This window comes from Rutidosis leptorrhynchoides, chromosome 1 (genome assembly GCF_046630445.1).
Source record: "Rutidosis leptorrhynchoides isolate AG116_Rl617_1_P2 chromosome 1, CSIRO_AGI_Rlap_v1, whole genome shotgun sequence".
In the NCBI taxonomy this organism is placed as follows: domain Eukaryota; kingdom Viridiplantae; phylum Streptophyta; class Magnoliopsida; order Asterales; family Asteraceae; genus Rutidosis; species Rutidosis leptorrhynchoides.
In genome coordinates this window covers 609,918,734-609,931,386 of record NC_092333.1, presented here as the reverse complement: position 1 = coordinate 609,931,386, position 12,653 = coordinate 609,918,734, and the positions used below count along the sequence as shown (strand labels likewise).

The 12,653-nt window shown below is 31.0% G+C and overlaps 1 long non-coding RNA gene across 5 annotated transcripts; it reads right to left on the bottom strand.

The window, feature by feature from the left end:
- Positions 1-3,131: 3,131 nt before the first annotated feature.
- LOC139858918 (uncharacterized) lies at positions 3,132-6,291 on the bottom strand. 5 transcript variants are annotated; one of them, XR_011763181.1, is made up of 8 exons: positions 6,101-6,291; positions 5,907-6,035; positions 5,646-5,810; positions 5,193-5,332; positions 4,373-4,452; positions 4,226-4,286; positions 3,784-3,891; positions 3,132-3,501 (listed from the first exon to the last, which is right to left on the bottom strand). It is a non-coding gene; the product is annotated as an uncharacterized lncRNA (long non-coding RNA). The 5 variants fall into 5 exon arrangements; XR_011763166.1 differs by having other exon boundaries at positions 5,646-5,828; positions 5,907-6,291; XR_011763191.1 differs by having other exon boundaries at positions 4,149-4,286; positions 5,907-6,291.
- Positions 6,292-12,653: the final 6,362 nt, after the last annotated feature.

The window sequence follows — 12,653 nt, the reverse complement described above, 5'->3', positions numbered from 1 at the left end:
TTCAGATTTTAATTGATTTTGAACTTTTTTAATAGCTTAATTTTAATTAGATTGAATTTGGTTCGATAATCATGTTAAACAGTTTGAAACCAAATAATAAACACGCTAAAACATAGTACTATCACATATTTTAAATTTGCAAGTCGAGACAAGGTTAATTATGAATTTAAATTAAGCGAACTTGGTCTCGATAAGATATTATGATTAGTACTAATAAATTAGAAGTTATATAGCGTCCTAACAATTTAAGATTGACATCGTGCGGAAATCAAACAAAATTGCAATCATTTTTATATATAAATAAGTTATATATGTGGAGTTCGAAGTCGGATTAAACAAGAAACGGATTTGCTAGTGTGAGAGGCTCACGACCGCGAGTGTATGTGTTGCGACATCGAAAGAGCAAACAGAAAGATGAGCTTGTTTGGAACTTAAAGCTCGCGAGTGGAAGTATACATGTCGCGATCGCAAAGTGATGATGTCCCGCTAGCAGTTGGAATTTATTTAGGACTTTGAATTGTGTTTGGATTCTTATTTGTTTATCACTATAAATAGACCATATGTAACTCATACAATGTGTGTACGAAAAATATAGTAAATAATTTCTGGTTTGTTACCATTGACAGAACTTGAACCCGACCACAGATGGGGCGAGTACAAAAATTTATTTAATTTTTTATTGAAGTTGGGGCGAACACTAAAAAAAACCTTATTTTTAGTATAAATTTTTTTTTTAGTGTAAATTTTTTTAAAAAAAAAAAATCCAGCTGGGGCGGATGCCCCGCCCTGTCTCCACAATGCTCCGCCCATGTTTGTTACTCGTGGAGTAAACCATTCTTCACGTTTTGGAGTTGGGATATAACCACGTTAAATCCCGTGTCATTTTATGCATTTATTTTATCGTTCTTGTTTTAGCTAGTTCGTTTATCATTTGTGGATTAGTGATTGATTGACGTCTTGTTGGGTCTATAATTCTACCAATGTATACATATATATACCGATATGCATGTTACGGAATTTAGTGAATTACAGAATATTTATACATCTAAACGCCACAAACATATGATTGTTATTTAATACGGAGTACAATGCTTATTTCTAATTATAAATAATCAAGAGTTAAAACTACAAAATACATGTTACGATATACATTATCTCAAATGTCCATATGCCACGAACCAAATTTGAAAGATAAAAATAGATTTAATGCTAGATGTGACTTTAAGATTTTCTCTAAATATTTTGATATTAACTTTTATTCACATGTTTAAACAACAATGGTTTACAAACTGTTTAATGCAGTATTTAAAGTTACTGTTAAAAGGATTAATCTAATTGTTTGGTTATGTTGTTTGTTTCTCATTAAGTCATTGTGCTTTCAGGCATCTTGATTAAGTTTGAGCTTGGAAGGAACATTGCAGATAGCTACAAGGTTGGATACTGGATATTGCTGGTCAAGTGTAGAAGGGTTAGACACAATGTGAATCAGGTGTTAGTTAATACAAATAACATACCTGGTATGGGGTTTGTTTAACTAACACAACGACGGGACACAGTTGTGATCTAACTAATACTCCAGGGTCCAAATCTATGCTTTTATTTATTGAAGGGGTCTATCTTTGATATTTGTTATTAGCCGTCATTAAGCATAGAATAAAATAGGTCTCAAAATAGATCTGTTTCATTCATTCAATCATTTTCAAGTTTCGTTTTCTCTCTGGCTAACCCTCACAAAGTAGAGGTGTTTGTAATTTGTTTCAATCTTCTGGTAATTAGTTTCAGTCTTGTGTTGATTGTGTGATTTGTTCAGTTACATGTAGATCAAAAATAATATATGCTTGTGACCACGTACTCAGAACCATAAAATTAGAGTTTGGTCTTTTAATTCATGGTAGGTGGTTGGGGGTCAGAATATAACAAACCTCCCCAACATGTGACTGATTTTAATTTGAATTTGTACAAAAAAAATTAGTGACGACATCATATGGTCGCCATTTTACAACTAGTCTTCTCATTATTTGATAAAAAAAATATTTGTAGATTCGGGTACTTTATGTAAATATGTAAATCGGAGAGTAGTAAAATCTCAATGATTTGTTAGTGTATATAGACCAATTTTAACTCTGTCTGTGACGTCATAGACGGATGATGCACTTTTTGGTAAAAAGGTGAGTTTTTAAATTTAACCCCCGATAGCCAAACATGTCAAAGTTTTGTGTCAAATATTTATACGGTGACGTGGTAAAATCTGATTGGAAATTGGGTGATTAAAATAAATAAATAACATAAATTAATTAATTTTAAAATCACTCATTAGTTCCACTGTTTTTCACACCTAGCTTGTTTCCTTTTCGTCAGCAATATGACTGACGCATGTGACTGAAGCTGCGTTAATCAACCTTTCGTCCGTCAGTGTTTGTCCACATCATCTAACGAGAGAATTTAACGATGCGTTATATTTGGTCTTAGGCACCAAGATAAGTATATGTCAGTTATCTGGTTGTTTGTTTAGAAGTATTTATAGTTGCGTGTAATATTAATGTGTATAACTTGTTATTATTTTACATGTGAAGGTAATGAAATAATTTCACTAAAACCGCTACCATTACAAATATTTTTACGCCAAAAACTATATCTGTCTAATTTTTTTTTTTTCAAACGGCAGAAATTCTATTATGTTTACATGGTTATAAGATCACTCCAAAGGTCGTTAGCATGTTTTTGTAGTCTTTATTAACCTTTGAAAATTTTTCGATGGTCTTAGCTCATCAAAATTTACAAAAAGACAAGTAAAGACGAGTAGTGGTGGATCTTTGTTCATATAAGTTAGGTTTGTCTTTTGTAAAATTATTATAAGTTGAAAACCCAATAATGAAATAAAAGATTGGGTCACATAAAAGTTCAGTTCTTTAATCGTATATAATTAGAAAAAGGTTCCGTTGTTGCTATTGTGCTCTGCATCTTGGTAGTCGAAGTAGTAATGTTATATATAAATTACAACAGATGCAGTTTTAGCAGATACATATATATACATTACAAAAGATGCAGTTTTAGCATATACAAAAGATATAGATGCACATAAAAGAGTATTTTGGTAGTCGAAGTACTTACGTTATATATACATTAGTAGCTGCATTACAAAAGCCTTCATGGATTTGTTTGCAGGAATTATATACATAACTAGATGGAGGTCCGGTGGCCCACTCAGTTGGGCCAAATACTTGGGCCGAAAAAACAAAACTTGGGCCCAAGAAAACAAATTTTCTGAAAAAATAGGAAAATGACGAAACAGCTGACATAGTTATGATGTCGGTATGACGCCAGTGGTTACTATTCATAGTGGTTGGCTAGTATCCCTTTATATAGAACTAGAGTGAGGCCCGTCGCGCTTCGCTGCTAGTTTTCGAATATTTTTTTTGCAGTTACAGTAGATTGTCATTGTGTGTTGTTCGAATGGCAAATAGCGGATCTAGTAGTTGGTAACAAAAGCGTGTTGGCGTCCTGAAACAAAAGAACAGTGTTAAGACAATAGGTGTAATAATTTAGAGAGTTTCTATACAACCCATTTAGAGAGCGTCACTTTCTAAATTTCAAATATAACCTGGATGACGTGTTATAATGCAAATGTAACCCACTTTGACCCATTTCCATGAAAGTTTATCATAATTCTTCCCATTATTCATCTAAGTCGTATAATATTTCGAGTGATTGATTAATATGATATTACGGACATTTCCCTTTGAAGTAGTTCAGTGATATGTGATATAAAGAGAAGAATCTGACCTCCTTATTCTTTGACTCGGATAAACAGGATTACAAAAATCTTTGATAAATTGTATAGCCATATATAAGAGCCGAACCTCTTGGACCCATCCCAAGCTCTTGAATGACCTATTAATAAATTAAGATAAAGTTAGACGAAGTAAATAACGAATGATATAATGAGCTAGCATATTAATCATGATTGCTGAAGCACTATTATTACAAATTTACAAGAGTATTGTATTTCCTTCGGAACAAATTAAGAAGCTACATAAATAAAATTTAAAGTTTAGGCATATTCAATGGTTTGACCCATTTCCCTACTTTCTAACTTCTTTCCAATTGACCCATTTCAGATAAGATAGAACCCGAATAGCCCAACTTACATTTAAATGTTTGTGACCTCGATACGTATTTTGTGGAACGGGAAAATTAAGCTTTATACTTCATGTATAAAACTCACATGTATGCTAAAACGACTGCATGATGTGGACATTCTTCATTTTTCCTGATCAGCTATATATCTATAAGAGATGATATATATAATTCAGTTTGCTATGTCATGTTTTGTTGCATTGAACTCTTAAGTTTCTCAATCTAAATATCTAACCTTAACAGCAGCATTTTGTACGGCCTCTTTGAATCATAAACATGAATACAATAAATCCCTTCTGGCTTGATTACCCATATCTGTTAATGAACCAAAGAATAGTGTAAGCGTAGCTTCTATATGAAGTATGAAAGTATTTAATCAGTGACAAAATGGGCGGACAGGCAGAAAATCAAAATGGGTACAGATCGAAACAGGTTATTTGAACATTTCAGTACAGGTCAGGTTCACGGGTAAATGGATTAAATATGATTCAAAAACTATGCTACCAACCACAAATGCGCAGTCGTTTTCAAACCCAACAACTAGCAATAACATTACATGAAGCATAAGAAAAAAAAAAAAAAAAAAAAAACAACACAACAAATAAAAGACAACGCATTAGTCACCTGTTAACATATATAATAAATATCTTGTGTTTAAGATCAGGGTCTCTATCTCAACCTAAATCAATTATATAACTTTTCTAGGTTAACACATAACTAAGGCTATAACTTTTAATTCATTAGTTATCTATGTTTATTCCACTATAATAAATCAATGATGCATGTATAGACAATAGCAAATAACAGTAGCAGTAGCGCCGTAAATATCGACGATCACATTAGTATTTAAACAATATTTAAAGGCAGCTGAAAGCTCATTTCCTGATGCCAAGGGGAAGTACTATGGTTCAAACGAAAAAATACATCTAGACATTTTTTGAGTTGAGCACCTACAGAATTATTTAGGTATTTTTTTGTTTGGATTGTAGCAGCAGTAATAGTAGCTGCAAGTATTAAGAAACATATGTGTACATATGTTTTTGGCTAGAGTGTACCTCTGTATTCACTGACGCAACATGAAGAAGCGGCAATTATCAGTGTTCTTTCTAGTAATTCATAAGTCTTCATGTCGAACTGTGGTGCTTGTTCATTCCTTAAAGTTTAAGCTATTACTTTGTCAACAAAGTCTGTCATCCTACAGAAATACAAAGCAGATTAATACACATTATTATGTAAATAGCCCTCAACACTTACAGCATGATACTAAGTGGCAGCAACAAAAATGTGTGACAGATAATTTACTAAATAGTTTGCATCACCAAATCATCTTCCTTTGGTCCAGAAAGATGTAGAAGGTCATCTCTACTCCCTAAGGACACTCCTAGTTTTGATTAGAAGTTAAACAGTTCCGTCAAACATATATAAAGTTCGGAAAATTTATTCTAATCTTAATCTAGTATAGAGTTTATAAACAAATAAAAAAAAAAAAACAGTAACCAAAATCCGACCTAAACGATATGTAATATTGACGACCACAAAAAATGTTGAGGCGAAGCAACAACGGAAAGGGAACAGTGGCGACCGTCGGCAAGTAAACAGGTAGCAGCAATGACACGACATACCGGTTCGAATTCCATCACATCTTGACACCCCAATTACTGATAAAATCCTAACTTCCAACATTAAAATAACTTGTTATGAAAGGTTAATCAAACGATTGAAACAATTCAAACCCACTATTTGCAAGAAACCAGGAAATGAAACCCTACCTTTCAAACCCTGCTGGTGTCGATTACCGACCCAAAAAGAATGGAAAAACCCTAACCATTTATCGATCGTATCAAAGTCCAAGAATCGTTCGTGGAGCACATCGCACTTGACAGTCTTCGTCACCGACTCTGAAAGAATGGGAAGGTGCAGGTATGGTAGTGGTTACAAATAATGATACGGAGTAGAGCAGTACCTTTAATCGGTGACCTAGAAACCCATGTAAACATCGATTACCGCAGCAGCTTACGAAGACGATAACCCAATGTTTGGTTGTTAGAAGGGGAAAGAAATCGCTGGAAGGTTTGCAAGGGAGAAGCGGAAGCATGTAAGGGAAGGTAAATACACATGAAACAAAAAGACAGGAGTACCCCGTTACTGTTCATTCAGCTTCATTCAGCTTGGCTGTTATACTTATTACAGAATAAAAGGTAGATACAAGTCTACAGCAAAAGCTTCATAGTATAATGTAGTATTTGTTAGTCCTTTTTCTTTTTCGTTGTGTCTGAGCTGCTACACAAACCTTTGAAAATTATGGATCAATGGAAAGCAAGTGAAAAGGGACAAAAGATATGTACCAAATCAAACATACATCATGTATTCAAATAGTTCATATATTAACTATCAGGAATATGTAAACAGGCTCAGCTGATAAACATTACACATGTTCATTGATCATAAAAAAATATCCATAATAAGCAAACATGAAAGAATTAACCTCTTTTCAAATATGTAGTAACCAATAATATACCATCAATACTGAATTAGCCATCCTTTCAGATATGAAGCAACTTAAAAATGGCTTCAGGCACATAAAACTACTCATAAGGTTATACATTCGATACATGATGTTAAATAAACCTAATATATTATACCTCCAATGTTGACAACCTGTGAGTACGCATTCTCTATCACATACAACAGATCCTATTTTATACTCCTATGATACATGTATTCCACCATGATATATGAATTCTTGATATATGCATAATATATTAATATCCCATATTTTATACTCCTATTCGGAATACTTACATTTATAATTTTATAACGAAAATACCCTTGAGTATTCGCTATACTTGTATACCATTCATTTGGCATACATTTTCACTGCAGTGGCGGAACTTGAACCCGGATACAGATGGGGCGAGTGTAAAAATTTAATAAAATTTTCAAAACTAAAAAAAAACCTTATTTTTTGGTAAAAAAAAAATAGTGTAAACTTTTTTTCCCCGTTAAATTCAGATGGGGCGGATACCCCTTTTGTAATACACTAAGTTCCGCCCTCAATTTTCAGGCTTACTTCCATCTTTACATATTTTATACGTTTTTCTTAGTACGTGTTTAATATCTAATTTAATGAAAAATACTTGAGCATCACTATGCAACCAATCACAATCATATACAAGCCTACACCTCCATCGTTTAAATCAACAGCATTAAGGCACACAAAAACCTGCTTTCAACTCCACAAAATTTAGGGCAACGTCGTGGATTTCTAGTTAGGTGTTTGTTACAGATGTTTTGCTGCAATTTGGGCTCCTGAGCCCAATAACGATGTTGGGTATCTTTTTAGGTGTTGTTTGATGCTTATGTCTTGTTGACTGTCGGCCCAACAACGAGTGGACTCCTAAGCCTAGTCAATGTTGGGCTTAGTGTTTCATTTAGGTGTTTTTTTTTCGATGTTCTTTCAATTTCCATCATTTCTTTTGGGCTCACACGCCTCTTTCAATGTAATATGTTGATATTCTTCATCGTTCCGATGAAGGTTTAATTAATATATTTTTTTCGCCTTTAAAAAAAAAAAAAAAAAAAAAAAAAAAAAAAAAAAACTCCACAAAATTTAATACTCGTAGCTTGCTAGTGTCAAGCACTTCAGATTATCTATTTATATATTAAGCATTTAATCAAACCATTGGAATGCAGTAGGAGTATAAACCGGCATTTGTTGGTTATAAAAATTATGCATTTTACAAAAAACAACCTGCACTTACCTTATTAGCGATTTTGAAGAAGATTTGGCAGTCCATCCGCTTTACTTTGAGTATTACCCGATGTATCACTAAAACAACTTCCACCAACATTAGTAGTTGTTGTTATCAAAATTTAATATGGAGCGATAAATTAAATCAATAATGAAATCTATCTATGAGTAAAAATTGTATCCCAACCAAGATCAAAAGAAAACTGCATGCTTCAGTTTCAATTAATAAGATTCAAATCAGTCAACTATAGATTAAGTAGACTCAGACCAAAAATTAGGGGTTCGAGACAAAAGGAGATTTGAAATCCGCCATGGCTGCAAACACACAGTTGCACCAATTATATGCCTTATATGTATATTGTAATATGTATATAGTGCATAAATATTAATTTATATATTATAAAATTAGTAAACATTACACTACATAAGTAATAAATTGTAATATTAATACATAAAATGTAATCACAAATTAAAATATAGTTGTTATGATAATAGTAATACTTTCATTGTCATTAAAATCATTTTTTTTATATTATTAGAAAATAATACAATTTACTAATTGTATCATTAAGAATAATATTATTATCATTCTTATAGATTATTATTAAAAAAAAAACTTATTAAAAAGTAACATGTTGGTTATTATTAATATCCTCATATTACTATCATTATTTTTCTTATTTATTATTATAGGTAATTTTATTAATAATAATTAATATAATAGTTATTAAGTAGTATTAATATTATTATCATTATATTATTACTTTTATCATCATTTATAAAATTATATTAAGAGTAATATTAATACATTTATATAAAAAGATTAATTATAATTAATGTTATACGGTTATACCTATATATTTACTAATTTAGAATATATAAAGAACAGATATATAGATATATCGATACTTATATAAATATATAACAGATAATACTCGTAATCATTCAATTCCTACCTGCTTAATTTGTTTTCTTCCTCCTTTTCATTTTTCTCCCTGCTCAGGAGGATATGTCGACACACACACTCCACATACAGAAATCTATCATCTAGTTATCTGATTTAATCAATCAACTACCACCACCAATATCAATTTCCTACTGTTGTTCGTGAATTAAAACAGAAATTCAATAAACCAAACCACGTTCCCCGTTCGAATAAGGTGAGAATTAAAAACATAAATTTCGTTTTAATCTTAAAGATTTAAAAATACAGAAGTGTTCTAGATCGTGTAATGAATCTTTCTGTAGATTTCCAAGTATTAATTTATCAAATTGGTTATTAATTTTGAAAGTCAATGTACCGAATGAAAAAGTTAAACAGTCCATTCTTTGTAAAATTCGAGTTCGTGTTTAGTTTTTAGGATCAATTGATGGTTCGTAGAGTTTCCAGGAACAATTTTTAACATACTTCATGTTGTAAATTTTGCCTAAAATGATCTTAATCTCAAAAACCGATTTAGGGTTATATTTATTTTTTATTTTTTTGCCTCGCGTACAGACTGCTACTGCAGTTATATTTTTTTTATTTATTTCGTTTTTATAATAAATTACAAATCGTTTTTATCCAATTACAATTCCTAAAATAATGGAGTACACTCGCTATTTATATGGGAGTTTAATATTGGATCGATTGAAATCTAATGAAGAAGGAAGGAAGATGAAGAACAGAAAAACATTAGGGGTTAAGTAAATATAAGGTTCGTATTATAACAGATAAAACGAATTGGTTTAGTGGTCTTGGGTGTTTGCGGGCTAGCGGGTGGTCACGGGTTCGAGTCCCATTTGGAGCATATTTTTTTTAGGGTATACACTTTTATTCCCTTCCCATTTCCATTATTATTATTATTATTATTATTATTATTATTATTATTATTATTATTATTATTATTATTATTATTATTATTATTATCATTATTATCACAAAATTATAATTATTATCATTATTATTGTTATGAATTTAGTTACTATTATTGTTATTAGTATTATTATTATTATTGTGATTATTATTGTTATTGTTGTTGTTATTATTAATATTAGTATTAAGTATTAGTAATTATTATCAATAACAGTATTATTATCAAGTTTTATGAAAATTAACCTTATTATTATTATTACCATTTAGAACATAAATTTATCAATTATTTACTAGTATAGGTATTATTATTATCATGACTATGATTACTATCATAATTATTATCATTATTAAAATAATAAAAATAAAATATATTAGTATTAATATTAGAATTAGTATTATTCTATAATTATTATTGTTATTATTAATATTACTATAAATAATATTATTATCATTATAATCAGATACAATTCTTATTACTATTATTAATATTATTTTACCAAATAAACCTTTTGTATATAAAAACATTTATAAGTAACAAAACATAAAAGTATGTACTAATGATATTAATGACTTTTACATAAATATACATATATAACAAATTGATATCTATTTTATATATAATACTAATCAGTTATATATATAAGTATATACAAAAGATAAATAAGATATTAATATGAAATTGTTCAATTACAAATATCTGTTTTAATATATATACAAATGATATAGGTTCGTGAATCCGAGGCCAACCCTGCATTGTTCAACGTCATCATATGTATTTTTACTACAAAATACAGTATTGTGAGTTTCATTTGCCTTTTTACCCTTTATATTTTTGGGCTGAGAATACATGCGCAACTTTTATAACTGTTTTATGAAATAGACACAAGTAATCGAAATTACGTTCTATGGTTGAATGATCGAAACTGAATATGCCCCTTTTTAGTCTGGTAATCTAAGAATTAGGGAACAGACACCCTAATTGACGCGAATCCTAAAGATAGATCTATCGGGCCCAACAAGCCCCATCCATAGTACCGGATGCTTTAGTACTTCGAAATTTATATCATGTCCAATGCAGGATCCCGGAATGATGGGGATATTCTTATATGCATATTGTGAATGTCGGTTACCAGGTGTTCAATCCATATGAATGATATTTTTGTCTCTATGCATGGGACGTATGTTTATGAGAAATGGTAATATGAAATCTTGTGGTCTATTAAAATGATGGAAATGATTATTTATGTTAAACTAATGAACTCACCAACCTTTTGGTTGACACTTTAAAGCATGTTTATTCTCAGGTACGAAAGAGATCTTCCGCTGTGCATTTGCTCATTTTAAAGATATTACTTAGAGTCATTCCTAGCATATTTCAAAAGACGTTGCATTCGAGTCATTGAGTTCATCAAGATTATTATTAAGTCGTTGATAGTATGTTATATTATGAAATGTGATGCATGCCTGTCAACTTTCGATGTTTGTCTTTCAAAAACGAATGCAATGTTTGTAAAATGTATCATATAGAGGTCAAATACCTCGCGATGTAATCAACTGTTGTGAATCGTTTATAATCGATATGGACTTCGTCAGGATGGATTAGGACGGTTCATGAAAACAGTACCCACCCGTTAAAGAAATTTCATCCCGAAATTTGATTGGGATGGTCATGGCTGACAATAAATATGTTTTCATGACGCATATAAGTTGAAGATTAGGGTTTTATCATCATTGAGTAATATGGATAAAACCACTTGATTTTATGAAGAGTACGAGTGAAGCTATCACCAAAAGAGTGAATTGAGTAGGTATAGATTCGTCATATCTTTTGAGTAGATAGGATTGATTTTTCAAGTTCAAGAGATTTGGAGAAAATCTTCGTAATAAGATTTGATTCTCCAGTAACCAAGGGAATTAGGATCTGCTTTAAATGCGATCATCCATTTTGATTGCTCTGTAGGAGATTTTCCTATAAATCCACTTCCTTCGTTTCCTTACAACTCACACCTTCTATTCTTTCTCCCTCAACTCATTTTTAAAGTATTCGTCAATATGCTCCATCCAGTTCTGATTCTCGATATACTTCTAACCTTCATATCGATCATTCTTCTTTTTTCATCTACCGCCGGAAGAATCTATTTACTTCTACTATACTCTTGGGTTTATAGTGTTTCTAGTTCTCCCGTGTCTTTATATTGCTATATGCATCGACATATACGGTTTATAATTTCTGGGTGGTTGTTGGGTTTTATATCTTCCCTTATATTTCGATGTCCCTGCTTCTGTCTTCTATAATCATTGTCATCTCCAATTAATGCTCTCTTTTATTTGCTGCGATTTATATCCCAATTTCTGTTTCGGAGCTTTGTCCTTTCGTTTCTTCTTCTTGCGAGTAAGTACCGCTTATAATAGTCCATAATTCGCAGATAAAAATTTTGGAATAAATATTGTTAATGTTCTAAGAAGAAAATCGTAATGGCACGATCTTGATTTGTCAAATTATCAGAATACCTTGGAAAAGATCGAATCATCAAGAAAATATTTTCTTGATATTTTTAGAGATTAAGTAGAATACAAGAGTCGTGTAACATGGCACATGATGACGGTATGGTCTATGAATCATCATGTTTCATTAGAAACTCAGCATGAATTACTATAATATAATCACATTGATCAAGTGTCATTATATTATACTAACTCATGCTTCAGCTCCCAACACTACTTCAAAAATTTTCCTATTTTAAACTCGAATGTTTCAGAATTTAGAAACTAAAATAGTTTCTTTTATGATGTAATACAGATAGCGCGAAGAGGTAAATGATTTCAGATAAGAATAATTATGAAAATATCTTCAGCAATATGGAGGATATTTATAATGAAAGATACGATGATATCTTAGAATTTCTAATA